This window comes from Agelaius phoeniceus, chromosome 6, assembly GCF_051311805.1.
Source record: "Agelaius phoeniceus isolate bAgePho1 chromosome 6, bAgePho1.hap1, whole genome shotgun sequence".
NCBI lineage: Eukaryota > Metazoa > Chordata > Aves > Passeriformes > Icteridae > Agelaius > Agelaius phoeniceus.
In genome coordinates, this window is record NC_135270.1 from 61,375,869 (window position 1) to 61,385,654 (window position 9,786).

Genomic DNA, 9,786 nt, shown 5'->3' on the forward strand with positions numbered 1-9,786 from the left:
CTGAGGGCTTTATGCTAAACCCGCTGGGTTTTATACCCTTGCTCTGACTTCAGGATTCCCCAGGTTTTAAAACTATTAACATTTCCCCCCCCCCTCCTCCCCTCCCCACTGGAGATTGGGAAGCTTCAAAGGTTTCCACAGGTCCTTTGAAGATCAAATCACTCCATTACAATGCCAAAAAAAAGAAGAAAAAAAAAGATATCTGGAGCAGTTAAATATGTGTTAGCTAATAGCTACCTGTGCTGTGTCCTTTTCTAAATTGCTTCCGAGCAGGAAGGTGATTGGAGCCGAGCAGGTACAGTTGGAGGTGTCCAGGGCCTTGAAAACCCTGCCTCAAATGCATTGGAGGGGCTTGGAAAACAGGGAGCTGTGCCTGGGATGGGTGGCCATGTGGGAGTGGGCAAGGGACAGCAGGGTGAAGGGTCCATGATGCTTTCTTTTCCTTCCTTTTTTTTTTTTTTTTTTCCTTCTTTTCCTTTAATGATTGAAGCTTTCCAACCCTCCAAAAGGGGCAGCTTAGTTGAAACCAATAAAAACTGGAGCGGAAAGCTTGCCAAAAGCTTTGGCTCCCTGAAGAGTGCAGGTGGAGAGAGGAGATGGGAGCTGCGGGGGGGAGGAGGAGAGCGCGGCCCTGTGCTTCTCTTGGAAACAAAAATCCCCAGCCCTCGCCCTCCTCTGTGCCACTGAGGCTTTCCCAGCCCTGCATCCCAGCCGTGTTCAGGCTACAGGGTCCCCTCTGAGAGCCCTGGGGTGTCCCCGGGTGCTGGGGGGTCCTCCCAGGCCCCCAGCACCCCAAGGAGGAGCGATGGGTGTTGGGTCTCCGGGGCCCCCTCGGCCCCGAGCTGACACTCTCATTCCTGCCTTTAGAAGGGAAATGTGTGGCCTGGGGCATCGGCGACCTGCTGCCTCCCCTTTGATGCCTGCATATCAGACATAGCCATGCCAAAGAAAGAATTTCATTTTGAAGTGGCATCAGCTAAAGGCGAGCGCCTTTCAGCTGCCTGACAGGGCAATTACACACATCTCCCTCGATAACCCCGGGTCGGGTGGGAAAAGGGGGCTCCGGGCCCCCAGGCAGCCCTGGATGTGGGGCAGCCACGGTGGGAGGCTGTTTTCCACACTGGGGAAGAAAAAAATTAAAGAAAATCGCTGTGACTTTACTAAAAAGAAAGAGGCTTCTCCCAGGTTTGCTTCCCTGTTGGTCGGTGCATCCCGGGCTGTCCTGAGGGTGTTGTGGAGCTGCATCTGCACAAATGCCTCTTGGATTTAGGTCATTCTCCTGGAGGAGCCTCCTGCTTTGCTGCGTTCCTGCTGCTTTATGGAGCTGTTTATTTTGGTGCTTCTTTTTGCATTGCGTTTCAATGATGAAATCAAAGCTTTGACCCTGTGGAGGCACAGGCACTTGCTTTTCTGTAGGTGCTCTTGTCCTGAGGCCTTTGGGAGATTTTCTTTTGCCTGAGATCCTGCATGGGGTGCTTTGCTCAGAAAGTGCAGGAAAAAAGTCAACTGTTTTAAACAAAATTATGTAAAATTTATAGGAATCTAAAGTGTGGTTATAAAGCTGCTGACAGTAAATGTGATCTCAGGGACAAAATACTCATGGATGCATTAAGGAATTTATTCATCACTGCTGAACTTCTGCATTTTACACAGAACACAGGGGCTGAGGGTTCCCCTCCTCGTGTGTGTCCTTGTCACACATGGGTGGCAAACTGCTGCACAGCCTTGTGTGATTGGAGAAGCACTTAGTGAAATGCTCAAACTGCTAAATCATTTAAAAATAGGAAAGCACACCAAAACTGAAGTGAAGCCAGAATTAGTCCCTTTCAAGTTTCCATCTGACAGCCGGTGGTGGTTTTTTTCCCCCACTTCAATTTGTGCTGTGTTTTAATGGTGTTGACTTGAGTTCTCCTCACCATCCTGGCAAGGAGGAGCTGGGTAGGTTTTGGGAAGCTGGGAGTGAAGCATCAGTGTGGAGAGACCCTGGAATTCCTCACAGTGTTTCTGGCTGTTGTTTTGTGCATTTCTTGCAGCAGTTATGGGGTTTAATCCCATGCTGGAATTAACGTGGTGACCAATCCTGCCTGTTTGATGAGTGCGCTGTGCCACAGAAGGGCTTGTTTGGTTTGAACAGGGCAGACCTGGAGTGAGGCTTAATCTCAGACAACAAATGCTTATCTTTGCTTAAAAATATGACAAATGTATCATGCCATCACCCCTCTGACTGTGGAACTTACTCTTAGCAAATGTAACTGATTTCAGAGCGAGAGCTGTGTTTGTGTTGGCCGGTGCAGGGATCCCTGGGAGAGCTGAGATAAGGATATCAGTTTAATCCCCCCTTATTCAATCCAAGCTGTGAACCAAAGGGGAGCAGGTTTGAAGGTGGGTGTGCAGCCACTTCCCACCATCTGGTGTCCTTCTGCTGGCTGTGCCCATGGACCAGCATTCCCAGAAGTGTGAGCTGGATGGGAGATGATCTGCAGCTCACCACAATCAGGCTGCTCTGTGCCTTCCCCAGGAAGGCAATGCCTTTGGATACCTAACAGGCACTGTCTGTGTGGCTCATGGATATAGGAAATGAGGAGATCTCAGTGGGGTTTGCCAGCTCCCTGTGCTCCAATGGTCACCATGGTGGTGGTGATGGTGAGAGCCACTGGATGCTCTGGAATGATGTTTTTGCACAGGTGGGGTCAGGTGTGCTGGAAAACGGGGTCCCAGGCTCTGCCATGTGTCAGGAGCTCCCCCCAGAGACCTGTGGGTTACACTGATCCCATCTCCAACCCTTTCCCTGTTGGCTTTAGGATCCCAAGAGTCTTCAGGCAGGATTTTCTTGTCCCAGCTGTAAATCCACCCCCAGTCCAAGTTAGCAGCATCACATTGAGCAAAGCTGCTGCCCCAGAGATGCCATGGCTGAGGAGGCTGCACAGCCAGCCAGGCTTTGCTTGCAGCCACAGGGGCAGAGGCTTTGCAAGTTATTTTCTAATGATGCAGATGGGTTTGGGAGAGGAGCACCGAGGTTTGCACGTTGCTATTCTGGGAGAGGCACAGAGGCTTTGCTGCAGAGCCAGCAAAGGAAGACTGAGCCCTTCTCTGCTGCTTGGACACCTCTGGAAAACTTCTCACCCATCACAAAATGATGAGCACAGTCAGGCTGGGATGGCTTGGAAATCTTGGCATCAACAGGGGCTTTGTTCTCTTTATCCTGGGGTTTCATGGCATGAAAGCAGGAGATCCTCTGCTGTGGAGTCTGTGTCTGAAACCACAGGACCAAAACAGGTAAGAGGAGATGTCACTGACCCCTATAGATAAAGGTTTTGAGCACACAGAGATGAAGAGGCTTGGCCAGAGTCATGTGTGAAGAGCACGCAGAGCCAGAAGAGGTATCTGACACCTCAGCCCCTGGCCTGTGGTGTGGCATAAAACTCTTCTCTGGTCTGGAGCCTGGCCTCCTGCAGATCCATCACCTCAAACCAGAGGTGGATTCCTGTACAATACAATGGAGAGGAAGCTACAAAGTCCACGTTGTTTTCTAGGCAGGAGTGATAATGACAGGGAGCCCTAGGAATGGCCCAGACAATGCTCATCCACTTCATGGATCCTGCATTCATAGGTCTGAAAGTGTAAAATAGGACTTTCATTACCTTATTTTCACACTTGCTCCTTAGTCAACTGCAGAGTATCCATTAAGACACAATCAGTGAAGGAAAAATTCCATCACTTCCACCTTAGCAGAGCTCAAGGAGGTCTGAAGGTTCCATGAGGAACTGTGTCTCTGCTGGATCAGCTGTGAGTAATTTATTCCATACCCAGCAGATGAAAAAAATGTGCTGGGACTTTGGTTCTGAGTGGTGCATCCAGAACTTGCCCCAGCCAGGAGCCCTGTGCTGTTTTCCACAGTCAGTGTTTTTCATCCACTGCCTCCTGCTCATGCCTGGATTCCCTGTTTTACACAAGAACTGCAGGATCCCACTGATCCCTTGAGTTCTCCCAGAACTCTGCTTTGGCCTTGTGGAGAGCTGCTGTGAGCCCATGTGCTGAGCAATGGCAGTGGAGTTAATGGATCCGTGTCCAAGAGAGGCATTGCAGAATCCCAGAATTCTTTGGAATGGAAGGGACCTTTAAAGGGCTTCTGGTCCAACCCCCTGCAATGAACAGGGACATAAAATCTCAGAATTTTAGAATGGTTTGGGTTGGAAGGGGCCTTGAAGCTCATCTCATTCCAGCTCCCTGCCACTTTCCCAGGTTGCTCCAAGCCCTGTCCAACCTGGCCTGGAACACTTCCAGGGATGGGGAATCACTCCCAGCCCCAGAGCTGTGTTGCAGACCACAAGGGCTGCCTGGACCTTTTGCTCATCACCAGTAGGATTTCATCCTAGGAAGGACCTGTGATGAGCTGCCCATTACAAGACATCAGGATGCCAAGGAAATCCTTATCCAAAGCCAGCCCTGTGCTTTGGACCTGTCCATGTGCTCCAGGCATGGCTGCATCTCAAGGTGCTTTGCACCATCAGCATTTCTTCCAGTCTTCATTCAGGTGTTGGCTCAGAATTTATTTATAGATGCAGATTTTCCTTTCCACTTTTGGTCTGATTCTCCCTTTTCCTGGGGATCACAGAGGTACAGATCCAGGGAGACCGCACAGCTCCCAGAGGAGATGTTGGCTTCCAGTTCTAACAGACTATGGATGGAAAACGTTGAAGTTACTCTGTATTCACAGTGGAAAAAAAAGGAAAAAGGTCTGTGCTGATTGTCTCCAAAAGTCCACCTAGTCCTGTGGGAGAAGGCAGGAACACAGCAGGCCTATAACAAAGTTTTTCTGCAGCACCCATCACATTCCAGCTATTTACAGGTCAGAGCTTCCAGATGCAAAATCAGGGTCACTGTATTTAACAGGAGACTGTGAACTTTACATCCAGTAATTTATAGAATTGCTTTATAAGTTCTATAATCTTTTTCCCCTCAGTGTAATCCTGTGCCAGAGATTCCCACACTTTGTTTATCCATTTATTTTGAACCGTTGCCTTTTATTGGCTTTGAAACCATCACCTGAAAGTTCATCTTCATGCCCCACAGTTCTTTTGGACACAGTGGAGTCCTACAGGCAAAGAGCAAGTGGTTTTTCAAGTAATCCACCCATTCCTCACCTGCTCCTTCAGAAATATGAGATTATATGTTACAAATTGATCTCCTGATGCAGACTGTACTGTTTTACATTTCAGATTTGAGGGAAGATGGTGACAAATCTGCATTGCTGTTCTTGGCTTTGTGGGTTTTCTCTGGGCTGTAATGCACACCTGCTATTTAGTACTGGAATCAGTGAAATCCTTCATGCCAAGATTAGCTCAGAAATGCCAAATTGATTTTACACCTCACTGGGGGAGCCCAGGATGGGATGTACAGGTTGAAGGATGTTCAACAGGGAATTAAATAAATAAAAGCAAACATTCTGCTTGAATGCCACACTAAGCTGTTATCTCCAAAGGAGGAGGACTGGGGAGCTCAGTGAAGAGCCACCCAGGTCCTTTTCTCCCTGATTTTTGGAGCAACCTGGTCTAGTGGAAGGTGTCCCTGCTCATGGCAGGGAGTGGAACAAGATGAACTTTGAGGTCCCTTCCAACCCAGACCAGTCTGTGATTCTCTGAAAACGCTTCTCTGGGCTGGCAGAAGCTCCTTGTGGAGCAGGGAGTGAAGGGGTGAGGCTGTGGGTTGGGGCTGGTGGAAGCAGCACAGCCCCACCATTGCTCCACTGGCTGAGCCCTGGTCTGCCCTGGGGCACCCCACGCTGCTGGGCTGGTCCTGGGCGAGTTTCTTGCTCTTGTTCTACATCAAAGAGGAAAACCAGGGCCTTATTCCATCACTGGATGTCTGAGGAGAAGGGCTCCAACCCCACATGGCACCTCCTGCTCCTCACCACAGGAACCCTCACCCTCAGCCTTCACCTCATGGATGTCCCTGGCAGAGGCACCAAGCAAGACATCCTGTGGAACATCCTGATCCGTGCCATTTCTGGGCTCAGAGCACCAGAAACAGGTATTTCTAGGTGTCACTTGAAGAGATTTAATGTGTACAGCTTGAGGAGTCACTGTTTTGGTGTTTAAAAGGATTAAAAATAATCACTGGCCGTGTTCCTTGAAAGACAGTTTGTAGAGTTGGACAGTTTCCCAGTAAGAGGCAGTCCCCAAGGATCATTTGCAAAGATAATATTTTTAATTTGATTAACCAATGGTAGCAGTGAGCAGGACTCACATGTGCCTCAGTAGCAGGATGGGATCTGGGAGCAAAATTTGGTGGTAGAAGCAATGAAATGTGGTGAGAAGGGTTCCACAGAGAGCTGAGCAGCTCTCTTGGATATGGCAGAAAACAAAGACCTGGGGGCTTTGCTGGTCAGAAAACAACTCAAGAGAGCCCAAATTACACCTGGGATGGATGAAGTAAGGATTTTCCCCTAGAGCTGCCCAGGGCAGGGCTAAATGCTGGCTGGTTTTCTGATCCCTGCATTCATAGGGAGTTGTTTCAGACCTTACTGGGCTGGTATCAGGATCAAACAACCTTCGGGAGCAGCTTGGTCAGGTTCTGCCAGGAAAATGGGAGGCTGGAGGGGAATTCTGTGTGTGTCTTGGGGTAAATACCAATGAGAGGGAAGGGCTGCTCATCTCTGAGTAGGAACAGGAAAGAAAAATCCAGTTATCAGAAATGAGATCCCAGATGGGCAAATTCAACAGGGTCGAAAATCTGTCCCTGTTTGGAGGTGGCTCCTCTTTACCAATGGGAAAGCAAAATGTTGTTCTCAGGAGAGCAGAGGGCAGCTCTGCCCTGCTGGGGTCTCTGCAGCTTTGGGCACAGGATGTGAGGGGAACACCTTGGCCCAAAGTCATCAGGGACCACCTGCAATCCCAGGTTTCACTGTGGATCTCACCAGCCACGCTCAGAAGAGAAACAACTGTAGACAAAGTTGTTTATCATCATCAGAATGGGCTCAAAATTCCCTTTCCCGGTTTGATGGGTGGTTGAGGGGACATGGGAAGGGGCATTTGCTCTCTCCAGCCAGTCAGAGATTTGGAAGTGGCTTAGGGGGGGAAAAGGAGGGTCGGGTGCCCTGCTGTGACTCCCTTGGGTGCTGGAAATAGGGCCCTGCTCAGAAATTCCCCTTCCCGTGGGATGAATAGCTGGCTCATGATAGCAACATGGCTGCTGGGGCCTGGGGCAGCACAGCCTCAGGATGGGAGGGAGGAGGGCTGGGTTTTCTTCCCACCTCATCTGTGTGGTCCAGGGTGGGTCAGTGAATGGCCTCGTGCCTCAGTTTCCCCCCTCACAAGCCAGCAATGCACTCATCCTGCTGACAGTCCCAGCCATAAATATTATCTCACAAGCAGCTGCTCTTGAAAAAAAAAAAATTTAAAAAAATCTTTTATTGCTTCCCGTTAAGCTGATGACTGTTAATGAGGAGAATTAAATTCACTGCCCTGTTGCCATTAGACAAAAATGTGCTCCATCTCCATCCCAAAACCCCATTGTAAATAGCTGTGGAGGAGTGGGATAAACATTGTCCTTCCCAGGGCAGGGCCCAGCAGCAGCAATGAGCAAACACAGGTGTGGAAGATTTGTAAGCTTTAAGGGAGATTGGGGATATTTGGGAATCAAATCTGGTTTTGGTTAGGAGCATCTTCTGTGGAAAAAGCGTCCCAAACCAGCACGGACAGACCCTGGGGCTGATGACGGCTGCCTGCAGCTGCAGGCTGGATGTGGTGCCTGGGAATGGGCTGGTGGCAGCATCCCAGCAGCCAGGGGACAGCCAGGGGACAACCAGGGGACAACCAGGGGACAGCCATCCTCACACTGCTCCCACATCCCAACGTTTTGCCATGTGGCATCCCCAGATCCCTGCTTGGTCCAAAGCCCCGTGTGGGGCAACCCTTCTGTAGCAAGGCAGCTCCTCTTGGATTGGTGCTGCTCAGTTGGTGACGGGGGCTAAGCTGGTGCTTTCCATGGCTTTCCTTTCTGTCTCTCCCCTTTCCTTTGGAAGGTGAAGGTTTTATGTGGTTGGAAGGTGTTAATGCTCCCAGAAAAGCAGGTGAAACACAAATGGATATTTTCTGGTTTTGGGGGCAGATGTGGTTGGTTTGGGTGGGTCTGATCCAGAGTGATGATTTAAAGTTATTTTCTGTTGGAATGTGTCATTTGTGCAGCAAAATGGGACATCCAGGAGAGCCACCTGTGCTTTGGGGGCCAGGTCCTTCCCTCCCTTCCCTCAGCCCTGCTCTGACACCGTAGCAGGGGGTTTGTCTCTGCTGCAGGTAACTTTTCCTGAAGGGTCCTTGACACCAAGCTCAGCCCAGCCAGCGATTAAAACCACCCAGATGAGATAGTGGGACAGAGTTTTTCCATCCTACAGGAATGCAGAGATGGGACAGTTTCTGATTCCTGCATGCATGGGGAGTTGTTTCAGACCTTACTGGACTGGTATCAGGATCAAACAACCTCAGGGAGCAGAGATGGGACAGTTTGCCCTGCATCCACCCTGATGAGCCGTGTTTGTCCCTGCCACTTTGCAAAGCAGAGGACAACAGGATGTTTTGCACAGAGCCCATGGCATCCTGCTCACATCCGCTGCCCTCCGTTTATCTTGTTCTGGACAGCCTCCTTCAGACTCAGCAAAACCAGGAGCAGGGATGGACTAAGCATTTCCTGACCTTGTTCTCTTGTGAGGACACAGGGCTCTTCCCTTTGCTCCCTGGAAGGGGCACAGCCAGGCCAAGCAAGTGCAAGAATCTTTCACAAAAATGCTGCTGAATTTTCTTCCATCCCTGCCTTGGAGGAGCCAGCACTTGGTGGGCAAATTTGCCATGAGAAGCTGGTGGGACTCCATCATTCCAGTGTTCCCTGAGGCTTGTGGATGACAGGACCCATCTCCCATCTGCTGGGAGCTCAGGGTGAGGAGCATCTCCAGATTCTGGGGCTTCTGCCCAGCTTTGGAGTTCACCACCTCTGGCAGGCACAGAACAGGGGGCCAAGGAGAGGATGTCCCATAGAGCTGTCCCTGTCTCCAGGACTGTGTGTTTGAAATCTGTCCCTCAATATTCCAACCTCCAAACCCTCTGCTGTCTTGACAGGAAAGGACTTCCCCCATGAGCAAGAAGAAAGTGGAACCTCACAAAGCCCCAGTGATGCCCAAGGCTCCAAGCCCTGTTTGCAGCCTGGAGCTGAACCTCTCCAAAATTACTGGCAAGGTCTCCATCCACAGCTCCTGCACCTGCAGGTGAAAGGCTGTGTCACCTCAGGGCTGCAACAGCTCCAAAAATCCCCACTGCTGCTCCTGGGATCTCACCAGGCTTTGGCTCAGGTGTCCCAGGGAGATTGTGGCTGGCTGGGAGGAGATGTGGAATCTCCTGGATCAGTGGTGGGGCTGCTCTCCATGGTGAACACCTGCATGTCTTGGCAGAACGGGCCCTGCGGCCTGGCACAACTCTCTGCTGAATATTTTGGCTGGATCCATGAACTTGTGTGGCTTTTGTGGCATGGAAACTGCTATAATTTATGCTGAATACAGCCCCATATATTAAGCTGACAGTTCCAGAGCATTATAACATCACTTAGTCCTTTGAAAACAATTTCAAGCCACAGAGTAATTGTTTAATGATCAGTAGAAGAATCCCACATTAAGCCCACAAATAAGGGGGGAAAAAAAATCTAAAAGATACCCCCAGCCTCCAGCAACTTGGAACCCAAGATCTGTCACACCTGTGACACACCAGTGGCTTGGAATTGCAAAGGAAGTGCTGGCTCCTG